At 45.7% G+C, this 15,501-nt stretch overlaps 1 long non-coding RNA gene across 1 annotated transcript; it reads right to left on the bottom strand.

Annotated features, from left to right (window-relative positions):
• Positions 1 to 6,758: 6,758 nt before the first annotated feature.
• Positions 6,759 to 14,113, bottom strand: LOC137324979 (uncharacterized). The gene is made up of 3 exons (XR_010963761.1): positions 14,045 to 14,113; positions 11,759 to 11,837; positions 6,759 to 8,405 (listed from the first exon to the last, which is right to left on the bottom strand). It is a non-coding gene; the product is annotated as an uncharacterized lncRNA (long non-coding RNA).
• Positions 14,114 to 15,501: the final 1,388 nt, after the last annotated feature.

Below are 15,501 nucleotides of genomic sequence, written 5' to 3'. Positions count from 1 at the left end.
AATGGGATAGATTCAGAACAGATCTAGCAGCTCAAAACTGGACATCCATGAGGCGCTGTGAGCCATCAGAAGCAGCAGAATTGTATTCCAGCACAATCTGTAACCTCATGGCCCGGCATATTCCTCACTCTACCATTACCAACAAGCCAGGGAATCAACCCTGGTTCAAAGAGGAGTGTAAAACAGCATGCCAGGAGCAGCACCAGGCATACCGAAAAATGAGGGGCAAACTGGTGAAGCTACAACTCAGGACTACATGCATGCTAAACAGTGGAAGCAACATGCTATACACAGAGCTAAGCGATTCCACAACCAACGGATCAGATCAAAGCTCTGCAGTCCTGCCACATCCAGTCATGAATGGTGGTGGACAATTAAACAACTAACGGGAGGAGGAGGCTCTGTAAACATCCCCATCCTCAAAGATGGTGGAGTCCAGCATGTGAGTGCAAAAGACAAGGCTGAGGCCTTTGCAACCATCTTCAGCCAGAAGTGCCGAGTGGATGATCCACCTCAGCCTCCTCCCAATATCCCCACCATCACAAAAGACAGTCTTCAGCCAATTCGATTCACTCCACGTGATATCAAGAAATGGCTGATTGCACTGGATACAGCAAAGGCTATGGGCCCCGACAACATCCCTGCTGTAGTGCTGAAGACTTGTGCTCCAGAACTAGCTGCGCCTCTAGCCAAGCTGTTCCAGTACAGCTACAACACCGGCATCTACCCGACAATGTGGAAAATTGCCCAGGTATGTCTTGTCCACAAAAAGCAGGACAAATCCAATCCGGCCAATTACCGCCCCATCAGTCTACTCTCAATCATCAGCAAAGTGATGGAAGGTGTCGTCGACAGTGCTATCAAGCGGCACTTACTCACCAATAACCTGCTCATCGATGCTGAGTTTGGGTTCTGCCAGGACCACTCGGCTCCAGACCTCATTACAGCCTTGGTCCAAACATGGACAAAAGAGCTGAATTCCAGAGGTGAGGTGAGAGTGACTGCCCTTGACATCAAGGCAGCATTTGACCGAGTATGGCACCAAGGAGCCCTAGTAAAATTGAAGTCAATGGGAATCAGGCGGAAAACTCTCCAGTGGCGGGAGTCACACCAAGCACAAAGGAAGATGGTAGTGGTTGTTGGAGCCCAATCATCTCAGTCCCAGGACATTGCTGCAGGAGTTCCTCAGGGCAGTGTCCTAGGCTCAACCATCTTCAGCTGCTTCAACAATGACCTTCCCTCCATCATAAGGTCAGAAATGGGGATGTTCGCCGATGATTGCACAGTGTTCAGTTCCATTCGCAACCCTTCAAATAATGAAGCAGTCTGAGCCTACATGCAGCAAGATCTGGACAACATCCAGGCTTGGGCTGATAGGTGGCAAGTAACATTCGCGCCAGACAAGTGCCAGGCAATGACCACCTCCAACAAGAGAGAGTCTAACCACCTCCCCATGACATTCAACGGCATTACCATCGCCGAATCCTCCACCGTCAACATCCTGGGGGTCACCATTGACCAGAAACTGAACTGGACCAGCCATATAAATACTGTGGCTACAAGAGCAGATCAGAGGCTGGATATTCTGCGGCGAGTGACTCACTTCCTGACTCTACAAAGCCTTTCCACCATCTAAAAGGCACAAGTCAGGAGTGTGATGGAATACTCTCCACTTGCCTGGATGAGTGCAGCTCCAACAACACTCAAGAAGCTCGACACCATCCAGGACATAACAGCCCGCTTGATTGGCACCCCATCCACCACCCTAAACATTCACTCCCTTCACCATCGGCACACTGTGGCTGCAGTGTGTACCATCCACAGGATGCACTGCAGCAACTCGCCAAGGCTTCTTCGACAGCACCTCCCAACCCCGCGACCTCTACCACCTCGAAGGACAAGAGCAGCAGGTACATGGGAACAACACCACCTGCACGTTCCCCTCCAAGTCACACACCATCCCAACTTGGAAATATATCGCCGTTCCTTCATCATCCATCGCTGGGTCAAAATCCTGGAACTCCCTTCCTAACAGCACTGTGGGAGAACCGTCACCACACGGACTGCAGCGGTTCAAGAAGGCGGCTCACCACCACCTTCTCAAGGGCAATTAGGGATGGGCAATAAATGCCGGCCTCGCCAGCCGTCGCCCACATCCCATGAACAAATTTTAAAAAGTTGCTGGATTAGTTATTCTGGCTGCTGGGACAATTGTATGCATTTGTGGAAGTTTCTTATACTTGGAGAAAGTTGCTTGTGGCATTTAAAACAGTGTGCTGAACAACGTTGCTGCCGGACATGGGTGGCCTGCTGGGGCTTCCTCTGGGAATTGAACATGACTGGGAACATGCAGAGAGGCCACACAGAGCAGGACAAGCTGCTAGAAGAAGGAGCAGCAGGAGGCACAGGGCACTCAGCAGGAGGCCATATCCAACGAGGGCCTTCAGGGACCAATTCTCTTACCTCAACTTCAGCGATGACCAGTGAATCAGACGGCTGCGATTCATGAAAGAGGTCGTGGCTGAGATTCATCAACTCTGCAGTCATATCTGCAGCCTCAGTGCAGGGCAAGGACAGCATTGCCTGTGGCTGTCAAGGTAACTGTGGCGCTTAGTTTTTACGGCTCTGGCTCCTTTCAGGCTGCTGCTGGTGATATAAGCAACATCTCACAGTTTGCAGTGCACTGTTGTATAAGGGAGGTCACAGAGCCTCTGACGCACTCAGAAACAGATTCATCACGTTCCCTCTCAACAACCGGGCACGGGTTAATCACGCACCACGATCCCAGCGCCCGTTTTCAGGGGTTAAACAATTTAACCTCCAATGTGTTTAGGAACACGGGGCATGATCTTAGCTTGGAGCTGGGAACCTAACTCATGCATAGATATTTGCAACTCAATTGAAGGTAAGTATTTGTGTTTCTGGGTTTCCCATGCAGACTGACAGGCTGGCTGCCTGTCGCAAGAGAAAGGAGCCGCGAATCGGAGAGGGGGAGGGAGGGAGAGGTCATGGGCTGTGGAAGAAATTGGAGGGGTGGGAGGGGTACGCAGACGACATCAGGTGGGCCTTGGAGAAGATCGGGGGGTCCACCATCAAGGGGGTCCACCATCGGGGGGGTCCACCATCGGGCATTGGGGGGGTGTCAGCCGATCGCGGGGCTCCTGTTGCGCCAGGTAAGCTTGTTGGGCCTGGATGAAGCATTCCTGCTCCTCCTGGCCCACAAGCAGTGCAATAAAGACACTCACCTCATGGATCCAAACAATCTTGCCTGCTTTCACCTGACGTGAATCAGAAGCGATGGGAAACCCGAACAGGTAAGGTTAAATTTTTTTGACATTTCTATTGCACATAAAATTAAGTGCCTCAACTATCACAATCAGGTACATTGCCCTTTTAAATATTGGCTCGCCGGCTTTAAGTGGGGAAGTGACTTCTGGGTTTCTGTTGTGCGCGTGCGCATCTTAACGCACGTGGTCCCGTTCCAAATTGTACTGCCCACCCAGCCCCAAACCACCCATTCTTGGGGTTAAAATTACCCCCAAGGAGTCAATGTTAGTTGCTTTCCTTCAGGAAAGTGATAAAATCCTTAAATCTGGCAATCAAGGCATCAGTGCGCACTGCAGATTAACAGACCTGACCAACATCACCCTAAACAGCTTGAAATGAGTCAGTTACATCGCAGCTAATGACAATAGTGACTTTCCCCAGCACAGGCAGAGCCTTCTCCATGCTGGACACAGTTTGTAGGTCAGACTGCAGGAGACTTGGAAATATATCGCCGTTCCTTCATCGTCGCTGGGTCAAAATCCCGGAACTCCCTTCCTTACAGCACTGTGGGAGAACCGTCACCACACAGACTGCAGCGGTTCAAGAAGGCGGCTCACCACCACCTTCTCAAGGGCAATTAGGGATGGGCAATAAATGCTGGCCTCGCCAGCGACACCCACATCCCATGAACGAATAAAAAAAAAGACAGCACAGTACCGACACTGCTTGTCTGGTGAAGTGTAAGCAGCGAAGGCAGAGCTCCTCGGTACAGCCCAGTAATTCTGGCAGGATATGCAGACCTTCCTCTTTGGGTAACAGTGGGTTGGAGCAGACGCCTTCCGACGCAGGTGACCCTGCCTCTTCTCAAAATGGAGGGCAGAAAAATTCTAGCATAAGTAACATCATTTAACACACATTTGAGAGAGAACGTGTGAGCCTCCTTTGAACACAATGCAGCCAACTGTGAAAAAAAACGGCAGCTTCATCCCAGGGCATGTCAGGCACAACGACTCCTTCATGGATTAGCAGTTTTCCTTGCACTGGGTGTACACTTGCACCACTGGCACAAACCAACAGAAAAGTTATTCACAGATTCCTTTATTCGGGCTAAATACTATGTTACATGTGCGTAATGTAAATAAAGCTGATGAAGCTAGGTCAATTGAAAATGTCAGAACTGAGGTTGATAGATTTTTGTTAGGCAAGGGTTACGGAACCAAGGCGGGTAGATGGAGTTAAGATTCAGATCAGCCATGATCTAATTGAATGGCGGAACAGGTTTGAGGGGCTGAATGGCCTACTCCTGTGCCTATGTTCCTAAAGGCCAGCAGAGGGGGTGTTGAGTCACTGTAAGGATAAAGTGGGTATAACTCAGTTTGGGGTGGGGTGTAGTTGCAAAGTTTTCCCAGCCTAGCTAGAAGGTAGAAAGTTCCAGGAAAGCATGTAAATAAAGTTATTTTCTAGAGCTTTCATGTCCATTTGAAAAGAATCCATAAAGGTTTATGGATTCTTTTCAAATGGACATGAAAGCTCTCTTTTCAAATGGACATGAAAGCTCTCCACCCTATCACTCCTGCCCTCCACCCTTTTACTGTTGCTTTCAAATATTACAATATCAAAAAAGTGTTACGCACTTTACAACCTTCCGGACTCAACAATGATTTCAATAACTTCAGATCATAACCACTGCTCCCGTTCTTTCGGACAGCAGGTGCTGGTAATGGTTCTGCTGTTGCCATTTACAGCTCCTCTAGACCCATCCTTTGTTTCCTTACTTGTCCCATTACCACCCTCCTTGCCTTGCACCATCATCCCTTTTCTCATTTAATCACTCCTGCCCTCCACCCTGTCACAGACCTTCCCTTTTGTTCTTTCCTCCACCACCCCCCCACCCCGTGCCTGGCTCTGTATTTGCTTAAAAACTGTTAAACCTTTAACTTCTTCCAGTTCTGATGAAAGGTCATCGACCTGAACCGTTAACTCTGTCTCTTTCTCCACAGATGCTGCCTGACTTGCTGAGTATTTCCAGCATTTTCTGTTTTTATTTCAGATTTCCAGCATCTGCAGTATTTTGCTTTTGATCAAAAAAGTGTGATTACACCTCACCAAATCATTCTCTGCACTCCTGGCCACGTAGCCCTCTTCACCTCACTTTCCACTTTAAGATTTAACAAATAGCATTCTACAATTTAAATATCAATAGACCTACAGGATATTGAACATAGGGAGATTAAACTTCAGGTGTCAGCTGTGGCTCAGTGGTGGCATTCTCACCTTTAAGTCTGAAGTTTGTGGGTTCAAGTCCCACTCCTTGAGTGCAAAATCTAGGCTGACACTCCAATGCGGTACTGAGGGAGTGCTGCATTGTCTGAGATGCTGTCTTTCAGATGAGATGTTAAACCAAGGCCTCGCCTGCCCTCTCAGATGGATGTAAAAGATCCCATGGCAATATTTGAGGACGAGCAGGGGAGTTTCCCTGATGTCCTGGTCAATATTTATCCCCCAACCAACATCACTAAAACAGATTATCTGGTCAATGCTGTTTGTGGGAGCTTGCCGTGGGCAAGTTGGCTGCTGCGTTTCTTACATTACAACAGTGAGTACATTTCAATAGTACTTCGGGACTTTGGGGCGCCCTGAAGTTGTGAAAGGCATTGTATTTCGTTCTATGAATATTTTTAGTAGCAGACTAAAGTGATAGCTCATGAAGAGCTCAATTAACAGGAACTGTACAGCATGATAGCAATACAATTCTTTTACTCCCTTGTTAACTAGGTTTTTATTCAGATTTTTAACAGCTACATAATCCAGAGGCGCAGAATAGCAAGACATAGTTATTCTTGCCCAAATATCTGCACAAGAAAGACAATGAAGCAACATTTGAGAAGATTTCTCAAGATCTTTGCTCAGCAGATGTTTTGAGTATGTGCAGTGCAGCTAAATTTAACTAAGTGAGATATTACAGCTGTTATCAGTTATAATTCCAGTCAAACAGCTATTAGAAACTCCCGGAGACAGTCTGATTGCATTTATTTTTACTTACGCTGTTTGCTGCAGATTCGGTCATTCAGGATAACCCCTATACACAAATATTGCTGCAGTTTCTAGACAGTGCCGTAGTCCCAAGTCTTTCAGTACTATCTCTTGCAAGTACTACTTGGTTACAACACATTGTCGAACACCATTATCAATCATAGCGTACAAGCTACAGTATACATAGTACAGAGTGACTCTTACAACATGGCTTACAGGCAGCCTGGAAATTGAAGCAATGTTGGACCATTGTTGCCTGCTGAGTTGATGTTTGGTGGCTTTTAGATGTGTCACCATGTGGGTTACCATATTTTGATGGGGTAAAGCATGTCCCTCTTACATGGTGCTAAAGCTGTGTATGGACCCAGCCACAGTCAGTCAGTCAGGAATAGGCACCATAACATTTTCATCTTTTCATGTCGGAATTCCAACACTCACTATAATTAAACAGCTAGTGGAGCTAGGGAATCAGTTTATTATAACAGGAGGTTTACAGCAACATAATTTGTCATAATGAGGTTCAAGCTCATGCACACACATACACACACTCAGATGTTTGTTGCCCAAGTTTCTTATGGAGTTTTCTTGTTTTGTCCCCAGTGATTTGTTGCTGTACTGCCCTACGGCCCCTTACTGTACTGCCCTACGGCCCCTTACTGTACTGCCCTACGGCCCCTTACTGTACTGCCCTACGGCCCGTTACTGTACTGCCCTACGGCCCGATGCTGTACTGCCCTATGGCTTCTGCATGTTGCACATTCATGCGACTTCTGGTTGTTGTACTGACATTTAAAGAAATTCTAGAGATTCCTCAGAGTGTTTATACCTATGCTGTGACTAAGCTACAGTGGAGAAGTTTATTAGTTTCCCTGTCTCCTAACACCTGCTAAAGAATTGAGTTCCTCCCTTTCAACCAAACATTGGTCCAGAAATTGCTCATAATAACAGCGATGCTAAAAGGGCTCACCATTCTTTCAGGGCAAATGGAAGAGCAAGTTCCAACGAGCGCACATGCGCAGTCAAGTGCAGAAATCCGGAAATTGCTCTACCATTTGCCCTGCTCGTTTGAAAGCTGCATGGGAAGGACAGCTCGCCAGCTGAATGAATGGACCAGCGCAAAATTGTTCTCCTGCCCAGCAGCTTTTGTACGCTGCGTTTTTTTTAAGGTCTATAAAAAAAATGTAAAAATTAAAATTTTTTAAAAATGTTTTCTGTCTGTCTCTTAATTCAATCTTTCTTACCCTCTTTTTATTTCGCTTTCTCTAACTGATTTTACATTAAATTTACTGTTGTAGCTTTCACTTCCTGGTTCTGACTGCTTGTCAAGGATGATTTAAGCTGATTGGTTGAGGGGAGAGAGAGAGCGATCCTTTCCCCGCTCTCACAGCTCAAAAGAAGCCCGGGAGAGGACGCTGCACCTTTTGCAGCTCACCATTAGTGGAAGTTCCCACACTAAAGCCCACAAATAGTTTGTGGGCGAGTTTATAACTAACGAGCGTGGGACGCCGCTCAGCGCAGATTCCAGGCCAATATGTTGTAAGGCTGCCTATACAGTAATAATGTTGCACATCAACAGCAAAATGATCCTTTATTCGAAAACTAACTACATATCATAAAATGTACCCAAATCTTGTAGTTCAAAATCTAGTCATCACCACAAACACATCTCCATATATCTAACATACTTGAGGCAAAACTATATGAAGACGTGACATCAGGTGCTAACTAGAAAATGCAGGACACCTATTTAGTTCTTATGAGGTAGTAAACCGAGCATGTGTGCACAGATCATACAACGACTAATAGACACACCATGTGCACATCCATTTATACTCATGCATTTACATATTTTCATATGCTCACAGACCTTTAGACTCACATACACACTAAAACAGGTGTACATGTGTACACACACACACACACACACACACACACACGCTTTGTGTTAATGAGTTCATTCAGGTATGACTATTATTAAGTGCTTGTCATTTTCCTGTGTATCTGATATGCTGCTCCTGTATGTTCTGCATTCAATCTACTCTCCTGATGGCTGAGTAAATTTCCCTTTCCAAATGACGTCTGGTTGTTGAGTCTTAGCTGATGTGCTGCAAAAATCAAAAAGAGATACACAGACATTTGTAAAGATTGGTATTATGAATTCATTTAACACCTCTGCTTTTCCTGATCTTCTACAATATTTCTTGTCCTTTTACTTCTCATCTAGTACATAGTTAAAGATTTTCTTTAGATCCCTCTTGCTGCCATCTACAATTTCTCTATTACCCTCTTCTAATAGGCATCAAATGATTTATTCACACCCCATAAGTTTAGTGTCAGGGCAAAATGGTTTCAGGTTCACGCCAACTGTAATGTTGAAGTGCAAATTGGGTGTGATCGCCTGAACTGAAGGATTCAGGCCACTTGGCACTAATGCTGCAGTTGTGCTGTAAATGCGCCCGCAGTAATGATCAATTGGCTTGTGTATGAATTACAATGCTCAATCCTCTTTGGATTTTGTCTTCACCACCTGGGTGGTGCTCTGGCGCAGCGGATTGTCTGCCATGTCTGAAAATCGGGCAGGTTCTATAAAGAGTGGGAAATCCGTTCTTCTAGATTACTGCCCAGGCGGTGAAGGTGGAAATCTGCACCCCATGTTTCATTGTATCTTTTTCAAATACTTCTGTTTGTCCTTTGCTATTGTTGACTTCCTTTTTAACCCAATGTATACTTCAACACACTTGGAAGTCTCAAAGTATTTAAGGGTTGCTAACAAACTAGTGAATTATCTGGACCCTGCTGTAAAATTTAAAACAAAGTCACTGATATTGCAGCATCATTGTCAGAGACCTCAATAAACACTAAAGTATCAACTCCCCTCCCACGCTCAATGGGTAAATACACCATGTGGTGCGATACTGGCCAAACATTGGGGACACTACACAAAGCCTCAGCATCCCGGGGTAAGGGAGGGGGGGAAATTCAGGTAGGATTCCGATTTCTGATTTCTATACAGTGTTCCCCCATCCCCACCTTGCTAGAAAGTGTGGACATCAAGTGAGGGCAGTATCAATCTTCACTGTGATGCCCCACACTCAAATAACCTGCCAACACTTAACTGCCTGAGCTCACACATCAAGAATGGGCATTTGTGTGAGGTGGAGTATTAGTGGCAACGTAGAATCATACCCCAGTGTCAGTTACTTAGGAGGGAAGAGGAAAGGAGAGGAGATAATTAGGAAAAAGAAATAGCAATGCTAATCTCAATGCTAAATCCATAGTACATGCCTCACAGAGCAATGAAAGATAATACCCCCAATCACGAAGGATCGAATCTGTCTGTGCACTAAATAAGCCTTCTAATTTGACACTGTGAAAAAATAATTCTCAATTCAACTACAAGAAGTATTTTATTACCAGAACTCTTTTTGGAAAATGCGCAGTTAATTTCAAGTCAAGCTTAAAACTTGAGTTTAGCATTAGACGATCAAGAAATGAAATGTTGCAATGTATAGCTAAGAGTAAGGGTAAATCAGAGGAAGCGAGTTTGGAGCTGTATCTGGCCTCGGTGAAACCTAATCTGGAGTAACGTGTTCCAGAAACGATGTAGAATTATTGGAGGAAGTCCAGAAGAGATTCTACTGAAATTAAAAGGCTGAGTTATGAGGAAGCATTGTCAATCCTGAGACTTTATTCTCTTGAAAGAAGAACCTGATAGAAGTCTTTAAGATTTTCAAGGATATGGAGAAATTAGATGCAGGAAAGTTATTCCGTTGGATACAGGAATCAAGGACCAGCTGGTCCTTCATTTAAAATAGGAAATCTAGGCAATTTATTAGTAAATGTATGATAGAATTATGGAACAGAGAGGAGAGGAACTGATGGAACAAAAAACTACAGCAAGGTTTAAGAAGGGACTGGATGAATTACTGTTAGTAAATGGAATTCAGCATTTTGGGGGGAATTTTAATTTCCCTCACCTGATGGAAACTGATTTGGGGGGGGGGTTAAAATTGAGCCAGAGACTTACCTGCTGGCGTCCCATCCCAAACCAGCCAACTGCAATATTAAATTGCAGGTGCCAAGGACATCCGCCCAAAACCTCGGGGTCCTTCTTTAACTATGTAGATAAGGTCCCAATGACCACACGGGACCAGACTGCCATTTTATTGTTGGCCTGAGCAGGGAAGCTGTAACTTTCCCACTGGGCTGAAGCAGGCCGGAGGCTGATTACCGGGAGAAGAGGCCCCTCAATGTAAGTGTATTTTGTTCCTTTGTGAGGCCTGACAGAGCAGGAATACTCCCCTGAACCTCACAAGGAAAGTATAGGCCTCCCCTGCCCTGGACTCCCCCCTCCCCCCACACTTTCCCAAACCACTGAACACTACAGGGCCCCTGTTTCCCCTCCTCCTCCCGGTCCCTACACATACCTTGGGTCCTGCCGGTGGCCTCTGAGCCGTCCGATTTTAATGGCCGAACAGCTGCTTCCCACTGACTTCCTGACCATTTGGGCCAAGAAGTCAACCACCAACAACCTGCATTTCTTTAGCGTCTTTAAAACATCCCCAGGCGCTTCACAGGAACGATTATCAAACAAAATTTGACACCAAGGCACAGATGGAGATATTAGGAGAGGTGACCAAAAGCTCAGTCAAACAGTTAGGTTATAAGGAGCGTCTTAAGGGAGGAGAGAGAGGTAGAGAGGCGGAGAGGTTCAGGGAGGGGGAATTCCAGAGCTTAGGGTCTAGGCAGCTTAAGGCACGTCCGTCAATGGTGGAGCGATTAAAATCAGGGTTGCGAAAGAGGCCAGAATTGGAGGGGCGCAGAGATCTCGGTGGGTTGTAGTGCTGGAGGAGGTTACAGAGATAGGAAGGGGTGAGGCCATGGAGGGATTTGAAAACAAGAATGAGAATTTTTAAAATCGAGGCGTTACTGGACCGGGAGCCAATGTAGGTCAGTGAGCACAGGGGTGATGAGAGAATGGGACTTGGTGCGAGTTAGGATACGGGTAACAGAGTTTTGGATGAGCTCAAATTTATGGAGGGTGGAAGATGGAGGCTGGTAATAAGAGCATTGGAATAGTCAAGTCTAGAGGTAACAAAGGCACGGATGAGGGTTTCAGCAGAAGATGAGCTGAGGCAGGGGCGGACGGGCGATGTTACAGATGTGGAAGTAGGCAGTCCAGGGTGATGGAGCGGATATGGGGTCGGAATGCTAATGAGGCTCAGCCGTTAAAATCAGGTGGACCTTCTGGTTCCACTGCCGGTCTGCGGGAAAGCAGACCGGCCACTCTCCGGGCTGCTTTCCCGCCTGGGAATAAAAGTTCCTCCCCATTCATTCTAGAATCACAGTATAGAACTGGATAGGAAGTTTGGAAGGGTAGGCTAGACCAATAGTCTTCTGATACTCAACACATTACTATGTTGCTACATTACCATGTAAATTAAAATCTTTTGATTACCCTGTGTCTGGTGAATTGGTATCTGCAGTCTTTTTGTCTGGATGTTTTACTTTTCTTGATAGGTTTTGTTTTGAAGTTTCTGGGAAAAGAAAGTGCCTGGATGTCAATCAACTAAACCTGCTAGGAGACATATGTAGAAATTATTGTCATGGGAATCACATCTGCCATCAACCTTCTAATGTTCTGTGGTATCCACAGAAGGTCATTAACTCTCTGATCTAGGCATAGAATTTCACATGCATTACTATACAGTAGATCTACCATTCCCTCCCCTCCCCCCCCCCCCCCCACCTGGACACATCAAGTGGAGCGCATCTGAAGTGTGCTCCACCAGACTAGACCAGGATCTGTCTGTGTTTGCAGGGTCAGAGGCCCCACAGCAGTGGTGGTGGATACTGGGTCTTTTGACTGCTGTCCAATAACAGGAGACAGAAAGCCTCCAGTCTCAAAGATCATTGGGGGGGGGGGGGGGGGCTGAAAAAATGGCACTGCTGCCTGTCCCATTCAACTGTTGTGATCTAAAGGGGATCAGCTGCAAGGCCTCAGGCCCCATTCTTCTGGTTGTTCTTTCTAATAGGTGCCCAGCATTGGGGGAGAAAAATGAAGTTGGAGTTATTGTGAAAACACTTAACTTGCCCATCCTAATAATGTCATTAAATTTCTTTCTGCATTGGACAGCTGTCTGGGAGATGGTGACGGTGGTGCTGGGAGATGGTGATGGTGGTGCTTTCCACCATTGCCATCTCCCCTTTCTGAGCTGCCACCACTGCTCTGGATGGTCTCCTGCCCGTGCCGCAAACAAGCTGTCCCTCCCTCCAGCTCGCGGTCAAGATAATTTGCTGCCTGGTGCCCAGAAGTGGCCGTAACTGCCATTGCACCTACCTCTTGTTGCCTTGTGCTGCCTGCCCCTCTAAACTGCTGGAGGATGGCAAGGGCCACTTCTGGGCATCAGGTAGCAAATTCCATGACATTCCATGCCGGAGAACTGCAGCAGCACAAGATTTTCCATCCCCAGTGCAAAATGCCAATCCCTTGCGGGACTCCAACGTCAAGCCGCCCAACATTATTTTAAATGACCTGACCCCAAAAAATTGGCTGAGGTGAGCAGTGCACCTGTGGACTGGGCAGAAGTCCCAATCTACCACATTGCTGCTAGTGTTACTGTCAAGCGGAAAAACTAGGATGGAGTCTGTTGCAAAACTTAACTAAACACAGCATCATGCCCAAGATATGGGATTTGTGCACCATTTATAAAGGGTACTAAACCACAGATGAATGTACCCAACTTCCGTCAACAATACAGCTTATCTTGCTTCAAGTATTAGCTCCTATGTCATCCTACACAACAGTAACACAGGAACAGGACTTAACGTGAAGACATGAATCAGGCATGCAGCAATGAATGGGAGAATTGTAGCTTTTACCACTTATCCTGTGCATGTAAAAGAGTTGAACATTAAACAAGCCACACAGTTCCACATATGCAAATGAACTGTCAGCTTTAACTGGTGTTTAGCTGTGTATGTTGAGGAGTTGGCACAGCAATGTATACAAAGCACATGTCAGATGTGAATGATTTGTCAGTTTTCAGTATGCGCTGCACTTTCTGCTTTCATATTTTATCCACAGAAAATAGTTCTCGGGCGTTTGTACCATGTGTGATCTTCAGTACTTCATTTATCTTTCTTCATTTTGCCAAATACCCCACCACCCCAAACTCCACAGCAGCAAGGCTTGGCTCACCAGATTCATTCACCACCATATTACAGAGTAAGAGTTCTTCTGGTCGATATATTTAGCAACAACATAAATTGACTTGTGAAGATTTCCTCTGGTCACCATTTCTAATGAAACTAAATATGTTCAAAAAGGTATTTATGATTACACTAAAAATACCGAACAGAGGAAATCTCCACTAATGGATTTACAATGCCACTGCAAAAACCAATGAGAGGAATTGTTACTCTTATACCTGTGAATTGTAAACAATTTTACAACACCAAGTTATAGTCCAACAATTTTATTTTTAATCCCACAAGCTTTCGGAGGCTTCCCCCTTCCTCAGGTGGCTTCCCCCTTCCACACCACCTGAGGAAGGGGGAAGCCTCCGAAAGCTTGTGGGATTAAAAATAAAATTGTTGGACTATAACTTGGTGTTGTAAAATTGTTTACAATTGTCAACCCCAGTCCATCACCGGCATCTCCACATCATTATACCTGTGAGTTATAGAACATAGTAAACAGCAGCAACACAGATAAAAGGCTATATCATAATGGTCAAATTACCTTCTCTCGTATAACTGACAGATGGTAACTCTGGATTAATGCTTGGTTGTTGCGGATGGATTCTCAAGTTTCCTACAATAATTAAAAATGTTAAAACTCGATTCATAATTTCAACTTAAAAAGGTGTCTTTTGAGCCATCTAACAGCAGGTGGCTAGATTGATAGGGCTCTAGGATATCATTTAAAGCTGGGGTGTTGAATGTTGAAAATGAAAGGATGTTTTGAAAAGTGGTCACTCAGTACTTTGTAGAGTATTTGTAAATCACACCCCTAACTGAACCATCCACACTCAAAACTTTTCAGTTTACATTGCATTGTTATTAAGGCTTCAGAAGCATCTGATTAGAACATTAGGATAGACTCAAGGACATTTCACGAAACATAAGCTGTCAGGTGTGCATTTATCCCAGAAATTGCCATCAACTTGAATTACTACTTTCTGAGAATATTTGTACTGAATGCATATATTTGGGAGGGCAGCAATAGCCCTGAATTACTGAAGCATTAGGGCACAAAAATGACATTAGCGAAGTGTTACATGCTGCTTCTCCTGATTCTAGAGTCTCTCTCAGGCAACACATCAGTTGCTTTCAGCTGTAATTTATTCTAACCAATATCATAAACACTGACAGTAACATTAATGAGAAACACAATGGAAAGGAAAATCAGACAAGGTGTATATGAGGCAGCTGACTCGCTACCACCAAATCGCCGCCATAGATGCAGTGAGATGTCCGCCTGAAACAGGCATCCAGAGGTAATTTGCTGGGTTCCAGCCGCAACTATCAGGTGGCCTCTGGTGGCACTCAGGTAAGTCATCGGTGGGAGGGGGGGTTCAGGAAGGTTCCTGCTCCTCCTGGTGCCACAAAAATCATTTTTACCCTTACCTGTAAAGACCTCCACTTCTTGCCCACCAGGGTTTTACTGATCAGGCCTTTAAAATAGCTTCGGGGTCCTAAGTACATCATAGGACCCCCATTTCCATTTTTAAAAAATTCGTTCATGGGATGTGGGCGTCGCTGGCGAGACCGGCATTTATTGCCCATCCCTAATTGCCCTTGAGAAGGTGGTGGTGAGCCGACTTCTTGAACCACTGCAGTCCGTGTGGTGAAGGTTCTCCCACAGTGCTGTTAGGAAGGGAGTTCCAGGATTTTGACCCAGTGACGATGAAGGAACGGCGATATATTTCCAAGTCGGGATGGTGTGTGACTTGGAGGGGAAGGTGCAGGTGGTATTGTTCCCATGTGCCTGCTGCCCTTGTCCTTCTAGGTGGTACAGGTCGTGGGTTTGGGAGGTGCTGTCAAAGAAGCCTTGGCGAGTTGCTGCAGTGCATCCTGTGGATGGTACACACTGCAGCCACAGTGCTTTGTCCTGGATGGTGTTGAGCTTCTTGAGTGTTGTTGGAGCTGCACTCATCCAGGCAAGTGGAGAGTATTCCGTCACACTCCTGACTTGTG

The sequence above is a fragment of the Heptranchias perlo genome, chromosome 9, assembly GCF_035084215.1.
Source record: "Heptranchias perlo isolate sHepPer1 chromosome 9, sHepPer1.hap1, whole genome shotgun sequence".
Classification (NCBI taxonomy): Eukaryota; Metazoa; Chordata; class Chondrichthyes; order Hexanchiformes; family Hexanchidae; genus Heptranchias; species Heptranchias perlo.
The sequence above is the reverse complement of the archived record's forward strand: the minus strand, read 5'-3'. Positions and strand labels throughout refer to the sequence as shown.